This window comes from Alligator sinensis, unplaced genomic scaffold (assembly GCF_000455745.1).
Source record: "Alligator sinensis unplaced genomic scaffold, ASM45574v1 scaffold277_1, whole genome shotgun sequence".
Lineage (NCBI taxonomy): Eukaryota > Metazoa > Chordata > Crocodylia > Alligatoridae > Alligator > Alligator sinensis.
In genome coordinates, this window is record NW_005841899.1 from 2,543,284 (window position 1) to 2,553,291 (window position 10,008).

Below are 10,008 nucleotides of genomic sequence, written 5' to 3' on the forward strand. Positions count from 1 at the left end.
TGGTCCTAATCCCATCATGTACTTGGAGAGAACAGAGAGATAGTTAAAAGACAATCTTGGCAGAAGAACAGATAGAAACTGGCCATCAATAAATTTAGTCTGGAAATTAAGATGTTTCTGATCATGAGAGGAACAACTTTACAATCAGGACAGTAGGACAGAAAGCCTAGCCACTTTGAAGGTTGAACTTGATTAGTTTATGAAAGAGAATGTGATGTGGTTGTGTCTTATAATGAGGAATAGGACCTGATCCAAGAGGTCCTGTATTCCTAAATGGCTCTAGAAGTCTGTGGTTATCCTTCACTATGTAAAAGATGAGAGACTTTGCCAAAAACTTTTCATAGCTACTTTCAGGCTAGACATCAGGAGGCGCTACTTTACAGTCAGGGTGGCTAGGACCTGGAACCAACTTCTAAGTGAGTGGTGGTGGCTCCTACCCTGGGGGTCTTTAAGAGGAGGTTAGATGAACACCTTGCTGGAGTCGTTTGACCGCAGTACTTTTTCCTGCCATGGCAGGGGCCCGGACTTGATGATCTGCTCAGGTCCCTTCTGACCCTGCCAACTATAAAACTAGCAACAGAGGGACAGAAAAACTTGGGGTTCCTGATTTAATTCCAGGGTATGCAAGAAGGTAGGGCAGGGTGGCACTCTAGAGAATAACTAATTCAGAAATGTATAAGCTTTTGAAGGCAAATTTGTCATATGTGGTTAAAAGCCAACCTGTCCCTACTTTACTTAGGTTTCTGTCTTTGTGACTCTCTCTTACCTGACCCAAAGTTCTTGGTACCTGTCCCTACACTCTCAGTCCCTGGCTCCTGATCCTCTCCCCCAACTTTTATGCATTTTCTATGTGCTTTGACCTCATTCCTGTCTCTCTATATCTGTTCATTCCCTATCTCTGTATCTGTTCATGCTATACATTAGTATCATAGGAAATTAGGGTTGGAAGGGACCTCAGGAGGTCATCTAGTCCAACCCCCGACTCAGAAACCTCCAAGGATGGAGATTCCACCACTTCTCTAGGTAACCTGTTCCAGTGCTTCACCACCCTCCTACTGAGAGAGTTTTTCCTAATATCCAACCTAAACTTCCCTTGCTGCGGTTTGAGACCATTGCTCCTTGTTTTGTCCCCTGCCACCACTGAGAACATTCCCTGGTTGCTGCTCTTTAAGCCCTTTTGCTCTGTTCCCCACCTGTTCTGTTTCTCCCTATCCTGTGGCTCCTGCAGTAATCTCTTACTCCCTCCCAGTGTAGTGGCTTCCTCCTTCTTTATACTTTCCAGGGTGCTAGCACGGCGAAAACTGACGGTCTTCCTGCATTCAGTTCCAGTGCTTAGTGCTACATCTCTTCCTAGTAGACAGAAGAAAGAACTGTAGAGAAGAATCTGCCTAGTGCTTGCTTCCTGTGAATAGAGATGGTGCAGTTCAGATGGGAGCTTCAAAATATTTAGCTTCCAGATTCTAAAAACAGAACAAAAAACCCTCTTCTGACTATGAGCAGGTTGTAAGATTTTGAGACCTGTAATTTGACCATATTTTGGCAAATTTTTACTATGATGGTAAATGGTGCCTTTTTGACATGGTAGTGCCAGCATTCTTCTCCCTGTCAAATTTCAAGTCCATGCTTAAAAAGTGTTGAGGTGCTAGATCTTTTCATTTGATCTGTTGGTTTTTTGTTGTTTTTTTTTTTGCATTGACAGAATAGATTATTTTCCCCAACTGAATTGTTGGTAACAGCAGAAGTAAAAACAGCTGGGCATGTTCAGTTTAGCTGAAAGGTTACATTTTGGAAACCTTTTTTATAAGCAAAAGAAATAGTCTTCTAATAAAAAGTATCTGTCCATTTTTACTATAGGCTTTGTTGTCTGTATTAGCTAAGAAAAACACAGTAACAATTTGTGAAGAGAGCTTTAATTATCAGGGCAAGAGGAGAGTTGAGAGACATTTAGTTGACTTGGGTATTTTTTCTAATAGCTATTTTTCTAATTCAAAGTGACTTATGTGTTGTGGCAGCTAGAGGCTGTATTCTGGTTCTCTCTTCTTGGGTGCATGACTTTTAATTTTACTGCATGCAATACTTGTCTGGCGCAAACCAAATTTAATACAAAAAAATTCACCTCTTTACCTCTTCCAATTTCCTTTTATCCTTCTCTCAGTAGTATTGCTGATTAAAAATAAATAATAAAACATTGGTCTGATCTTTGGTTGCTTTTTGATGCTTCAGATGTTGTAAAGCTGATGTTAAAAAGGGCAAGTTATTAAGAATTCTAATGGAACACAGCTTCTGCAATGCTGTTGAAAGCTGCTGTCTGCTGTCAGGGGCTAGAGAGATTAATATTTCCAGTAAAAGTTTAATTCTTAATTGCAATGTTACATCTGTGAATTAAGGCTTTCAACTCTCTGCCTTTCACAAAAACTAGATTTTTTTTTTTTATGCTGCCATTAGACTCCTGAATTTCTTTAGACTTAAATTTCAGTTTCTGTACCTGTTGTGGTAGGGTTGGGATGATGATTTAGCTGTGATGGTTCAGAAAAAGATCTGACAAAGGGCACGTGGTACTTCAAAAAGCTCATCTGTATTCCTGCCAGTTTATACAGTTAATCCAATAGTCAGAGATAACCCGAGTAGGGTGCAGGGCCCCACCCCCAGATGCAAGGAAGCCAGTGGCAGATGGTGGGGGGTGCCAAGTGGCCAGACATGATGCCGGCAGCAGCGCGGAGTCGCCACACCGCTCCATGGGGCCCCCACAAAGTGCGGGGCCCAGGGTGGTCACCCTGGTTCACAGCCCCTTAGGGATGGCCCTGCCAATAGTCCAAAAAAAGCTATCACCCACAAAAATCCTATATCTGTTGTATCACTTCTGTAGTGGTATTCCTGGCTTTGATAATAAGTACTAAGATAAACTACTATATTAAATAAGATAGTGTTTAAGATAATTTTCTGTTCTCTTCCTTTCTTACTAGTCACCTGTCATTGGCATAACTTGCTCCTTTTTTTGAGGTTTGTGTTGTCCTTAGTTGTTTTCTAAGCACCCAGTCACTGGTCCTTATTATTTCTTTGTTTCTATATAGTTACCTTTGGAAGTAATTCTTATACTGTGGCTGTTTTTTCTATCAGATGCCCAGAAATGACTGTTTGAAGATTGATATTAAGAACCATCCCTCCATAGCTAATATAAAATACTATATTACAACATAAGTAGAGTTTGGATTCCATTTTTTAAGTCATTTTAAACTGCCAAATAGTATCTTTATAAAATACTAGACATTTTCCTTGCTGCGTAAATAATTCTGTTCAATGTTAATAAGACTATATCCTACACATTGAATAGAGTAAAATGGATAATTGTATTTTTATTTGTGTGTGTACACACACGCACGCGCGCACAATCTGGCTAGGGTCTGAGCACCTTGAGTTTTAACTGCAATGAAACTTGAGGAATTTCACCTCATTTGCAGTCAGACTGTTAGCAACTATAGTAAGTGTGTGAAAGAGGTTTTAATTTGGATTTTGGTGTAACTAATTATGTCACTAGGTAGGTAGGTGTTTCAGAGCACACCAAACATGCCCCCAAACATTTCAGTGTCTGCATTTCACCTTTTCTTTCAATAGATTATCTTCAAGTGTTCTGTCTACTGCCAGAAGCTGCTTTCAGTGATGCTGCACAGTATTATCCCTCTTCTAAAAATGGGGAAAACTAGGGTGCAGATTGACTAAAGTAAGATCACAGTCATGTAAGTAACTCTTACTTTTCACTCAAGTGATGTAAATGCTATACTAGGCAATATCTCTTTCACTTATCCTTTTATTAGAGGATAGCATGAGGCAGAATAATGTCACTAGTTTTATGCTGTTTTTCAGTTAATGGGATCTAAGAAGAAACATCCTTATTTACTCAAGCCTTCTTTTGACTAGGGAAAGTGTTTGGGTTTAGCTAAGCATCTATGACCAAAGCTCAGCCTAATCAAAACATGGCCTAATTTAGGGAATTAGCTAACCTCTTTATAATGTAGAAAGTAATTTTATACTCAGCAAGATTTGCGTTTCTAAATTCTCTGAGCAGTTATCTAAGGCTTCATGACGTTCAGTTTTTCTTGCTCTTCCAGGACAATTCATGAGTGCACAGATGTTCAAGCTTTTTCTCCCAGAGTAAAAATGGCCACTCTAAAAGAAAAATAATCTGGGAGCAGCCAGGTAGAATCACTCCCAGCAGAGCTTCTCCTGGAACAGCAAATGTCTGTATGTAGTGTGGCTTCTCCTAGAAGAGAGTATAGTCCTCCAGCATTTCGTGCATAGGGTCCTCCCCCAGGTGCATAGTGCCACCACTACAAGCTCTCTACTCTTCGGGGTCTCAGCATTCAAATATCTATACACATGGCTGTGGGAAAGTTTCTCTACCAAGAGAATAAGCTTGGGAGAATTGTCCCAGATCATTTGAATGTATGTCTGCGGCCTAAGAGAAGTAAATGCAGTAATATTATGCAAGATATTATTTTTGTACTAATTTGTCTAAATTTGATACTATAATCATTTTGATACTTGTGACCCAGAGGTCCTATTTCAAGATTATTTGCTTCCCATTACATAGTATCTGGTTTTAAGTTTGTTTTATGAAAGTCCAAGAAAAACATGTCCTTCAAAGACTTAATTGAAAATTTACACCTAACTGATGGGCTGTACCTTGTCAAAACGTTTTGTTCTTGAGGCCTCCCCATTCCAATATAAGATATTAAGAAGTATGACTTTCTTGTCTGCATGATATAAAAATGTTTTATCTCTAGAAATCTAGGTCTCTTTCAAAGGTCAGGAAGTTCAGAATTCAGGTTTCCTAGCAACATCAGCTCTTCTTCTCTTCCCAGGTGCAATAAATAAAATATGGTTTATGTAGGTGTCACAGATCAAAATGTGTAGTTTAAACAATACAAAGCTCCATTTACTAATCCAGGATTAACAGGAACAGTAGTGAATTCATCTAATTTTCTAGTAAATTCATCTAGTGTTTAACAAATATGATATATCCACTTAAAGTTCTAGAAGGAAATCTATAGTACTGATAAACTGATTCCACTCAAGTGTCATTTTGCATATTTCTGAAATAGATTAATATACACACTTCCAAGTATCTAAGCCTGTAGCTTCTTTTTGGAGGCCTTTGCTTGAACAAGGTCAGACTGATTATGACAAGTAAGACTGTTCTCAAGTATGCAGCTGCTACTACTTAGATACTCGTTTAATATTAGTTATAACTTGTTCATCCAAGGATAGGTTATAGCATCATTGTTTATTTCCTGTATCATTAATATTTATAAATTGATACACGCACAACAGTTTTGAAAAGTCAGGTGAATTATGATAGGAGCAACAATTTTATAAGTTAAAAATGGCTTTTCTCTTGTTGAAATCAGACCACTATCTACGCTATATAGGACTGGTTGCAGACATGAAAAAACCCCCCAAAACAGCGCTTTAAGCTTGGCATGCCTCTGTGCCAAGCGCAGCACATGCCCAGAAGAGGCATCGCATTAGTTTGACCCAGCTCGTCCAACATCTATGTAGATCATGTGCTTCAGCGGGACTTTTTGGCACTTTTATCTAGTAGGTGATTGAATCAGCTTTAGATAAAAGTGCCAAAAAGCTCTGCTGAAGCGCCCGATCTATACAGACGCTGGGGAGCTGGATCAAACGTATGTGCTTCCTCTTCCGGTGAAGCACTGTTTTAGGTTGTGGGGGTTTCATGTCTGTCAGCAGCCAATATGTTTATTTTATAAATTGTAAAAAAAACACAACATTTCTTTAACTGTCCTTGGTTGGAAACTAAACTGTCCCCAGAATTTTGTACTACAGTTTATACTGTCATACATGGAAAGTGGAAAATAAAGTTGCTTTTTAACTAACTGTAAAGAACTCTATGCAATTCTTACTTAAGTAATAATTAAACTTGTTATAAGTGTAAACTGACTTTTCCACATATCTTATTTACAGGGAGTAGTGTCCAAACTTACAAATATGGGAAATAAAGATGGATATTTCTTTAGGTCTCTGAAAATATTTTCTGATGACTTAATAATAATCACTGTTGTTTTAATATTGTAGAGGGGACCAGATCTGTACATGTGGTGCTCATTATACAATGCAGTACAGATTAAATGACACACGTTTAAAACAAGGGACCTTCTTGATCATCAGGTCCCTGCTACTGCAGGCTACTTTATTACATTCGGTTCATAAACTTAAGAAGCTCCGTCTTTGAATAAATTAGACGTCCCTATTAGAAGGCTATTCCTTACTTTCTAGTTAAAAGCCTTCTAACTTCCAACTTTAATTTCTTAATGGTCAGTTTATCTGTTAGTTCATGTGTCAATATTGTCCTTTAGCATAAATAGCTCTTCTGCTTCCCTGGTGTTTCCCCACCCTGATTTAGTTACAGAGGAGAACAATCCTGTTTTCCCCCCACAGCTTTTGCTTTACTAAGCTAAATAGTCATTCAGTTTTCTCTTTCAAGAATGCAAGCAACTAGAATTGTGCACAGTATTCCACATGAGGTCTTACCAGTGTCTTGTATAAAGGAATGAATGTTTCTTTTTTCTCTGTTGGAAATACTTTGTCTGATGCTATATTACATTAGTAGCTCAGTTCTTCTGGAGCCAGTATTCCAAGTCCTTTGCTTTTATAAATGATCACTGGTTTTCTGCACACACCTAGGATTTCTATTATAGTAGCACCTATATGCGTGACCTTGTACTTTGTACTGCTGAATTTCATCCCACTCCTGTTGCTTCATTTTTAAGTTATCTTGGGGACACAGAAGTTTATGCATCTCTGATTTAGTGAGTCCATAAGGTTCTTGCCTTCCATCCTTAACATCACCCAATTCTTTCTCTCTAATATTGTGATCCTCCTATCTCTTGACAGTGCCTCAAGCTTTTTGTTATCATCCGTCCTTATTAGCACTCTTCAACTTTTTGTGCTAATATCCGTAATGAAAATAAGGATAGACTTAAGATCATTTCTCAAGAGACTATTATTAGCTGCTCTCTAGCCCAGCACTTTCCTTTCCAGCTCTACCCAGTGTCATTACCTCTTCTGTCAGTTCTTTATCCATGGTTCTTATACTTGCATTCAATTTCTCTGCAATTTCCAACTATAACAGTATATCACATGCTTTACCAAAGATAAAATAGATTTGATTTACTTCGCTGTCTGCAACACGGGTAGCCAACCTGCAGCATAGGTGCCACAGGGGACACAAGCAGCCTCTGTGGCGTATGACAGATTAGGTAGGAAACAAGCAATACAGTAGCAAAAGGTGAAGCATTTAATCAGGCAGGGAGCACAGAGGAAAAAGCAGAACAGAGGATCAGGCTCTCTGCACAGGGGTAGTAGCAGAAAGCAGAACAGGAGATAAGGGAAGAAGATTGGAGTTGCATTTGGGAATGATACAGGGCCAGTTCTTGGCATTGAGGTTGGTCCCTTACTGGTCTAGAATTCCCATGATCTTATCAAAGAAACATATTTTATCAAACGAACAGTTATTCTGGCCTGATCTACCAGTGTTGAACCTGTGTTGTTGTTTTATCCTTTTCTACATTTACCTTGATATCAATGATTTATTCTTTTCTTCAAAAATTGTTCAAATGCCTTGCGCAGTGTTGAGGTCAAACTAAAGGGCCCTTTGCTCAGTTTATTCCCTTTTTTAAGTATAGGTATGACTTCTGCCATTCTCCAGTCATCTAGGGTCGTAGGCTCATAGGAAAGTAGGACTGGAAAGGACCTCATGAGGTATTCTGTTCTAGCCCCTTGCTCAGTGCAGGATGGTCCCTGACTAAGCCAAGTGTCTGTCTAACCTGCTTTTGAAAGTTTCCAAGGATGGAGATTCCACAACTTCTCTTAACTAACCTATTCCAATGCCTGACCACCCCCATAGTCAGAAAGTTCCTCCTAATCTCCAATTTAAATTTCTCCTGCTGCAGCTTGAGGCTCTTGTTCCTAGTCCTATCCCCTGTTGCCACAGAAAATCCCTTCTTTGTCCTCGCTATAAATACCCTTCAGGTATTTGAAGACTGATATCAGACCCCCCTCAGTCTTCTCTTCTCCAGGCTAAATAACCATAGTTCTTTCAGCCTTTCCCAGGCTTAACTCCCAGGCCCCTGATCATTTTTGTTGGCTTGTGCTTCGCTCTTTCCAAATTGTCATCCTCCTTGAAGCGTGGGGTCAAAACTGGAGCCAGAGCTCCAGGTGAGGCCTCACCCGTGCTGAACCAGTGCTCACCTTGTATTTAATATTTTTATTTATTTATTTATTTTTTATTCTGAAATTGAGATCTCCTATGTCAGTTGTTTCTGTGTTCCGAAGGGAATTATTGGGGCCTGCAGGTTGTGCTTATTTTGTTCTTTGAGTTTTACTGCCATTCAGATGCACTGATCTCCATTTCTGTATATTATTCCCATTGATCATCCTACCTCTGCCAACTTTTTCATTCATATTGAAAATGGAGTCAAATTGCTCTCTTACTTTTTTGAGCACACCTAGCTTGGACATTGAGGTTGATCCCCCTACTGGACCAAAGCTTTGCACAGCCCTAGTAAAGATTAAAAATAATTTAGGCGTGCTCAAAAAAGTAAGAGAGCAATTCAGCGGAGATTTTGCCTGATTTGGTGGCCGAATCTCCGAATCAAATCGGGAGACCCTTTAATATCTCTGGAACCTTCCAAATCAATTGGGAGAGATGCAGAAAGGTTTGGCGATTCGGACATAGGCACAGCTTAATATATTTTTTCTACATACTTCTAGGTAGCAGGCAGCTCGTGAATGCTGCGATACTGGGGTGCATGGAGCGTCCCACAGGAGCGCAAGGGGCTCCCCTGCATGCTTGGCAGCAGACCCGGAAGTGGACCAGAAGCACTTCTGGTCCTCCAGGTCTGCTGACCACCCCCTCCGCCACCCTGGCACGGTGACTAGTGCCTCCTGGGTCTGTGGGAGGCACCCAGGGTCCCCCCCACCGCAGTTGATTGCAGAGTTGGGCAGGTGTGAAGCGCCCCCCAGCACGCTCCCCAGAGGGCCCGGAAGTGAAGTACAGGTCCACTTCCCTGTTCACTGCTGAGCACATGGAAGACCCCCCCCGCACTCCTGTAGGACACTGCATGCACCCCACCATCACAGCATTCACAAGCTGTGCTGGTACCTCAGGGTATGTAGAAAAAACTTTTAAAGCTGTGTCTATGGCTGAACTGCTGATTCTCTGAATCGGCATCAAATCTTTAGATTCGGATTCAGCCAAGTCAAATCGGGAACAGTGATCTGAATCACCGAATTGAATCGCTGTCCCTGATTTGGGGCTGAATTCGAATCAAGTAGGGCCTGCTTCATACACCCCTAATTTTTACCCTTGTCTAGTGTCCCCAATGACTACTGCTTCAATTTTCTTTACAAGGTTTAACTCGGCTTCACTGTTGACATTCTCACTGTGTCCTTACATATTCTGTCTTCCTAGCATTTTTGTTTATCATCTCCTTTTTTTACTCCTCTGTTTCTTCCTGATATCCTTTTAGAGTTAGTTATTTATCTACAAGAAGTCCTTGACTTAAGACATTTTGAGTTGCAATGAACAGCACTTAACGGTGTTTATAAATTGACACCCTGTTTCAACCTTCTAACGTCAGTTTTTACTTTACGATGGGGTGATCTGATGCGACACCACACCAGCGAACAAGTTTCCTGTGTTGTCCATCTCCCTGGAGAACATCTGCCCAAACTGCCTTGGTCACTTTCTTTAAGAAGGCAGACAAGACTAGAAAAACCTACAGCCAAGACGCCTAAGACTCTAGCCAAGAGCCCTTCAAAAAGTCCAGCAAAGTCACCTCAAAGCAGTCCTTCCAAATCAATGATTGCTATTTACAATATAAATACATTAATGTTGCTATATTACTCATCCATTGGTGACATGTAGGGGGTGCACGCAGGTGCACATGCACCCCCTGAGATTGGCCATGCACTCCCTGAGATTGGCTG

At 40.4% G+C, this 10,008-nt stretch overlaps 1 protein-coding gene across 1 annotated transcript in view; it reads left to right on the plus strand.

Annotated features, from left to right (window-relative positions):
- The first annotated feature begins 3,611 nt into the window (after positions 1-3,611).
- The window catches only part of R3HDM1 (R3H domain containing 1), a 146,292-nt gene continuing 139,895 nt past the window's right edge, over positions 3,612-10,008 (plus strand). The window contains 1 exon segment of the mRNA XM_014517296.2: positions 3,612-3,734. The gene's annotated coding sequence lies outside the window, so the exon portion shown is untranslated.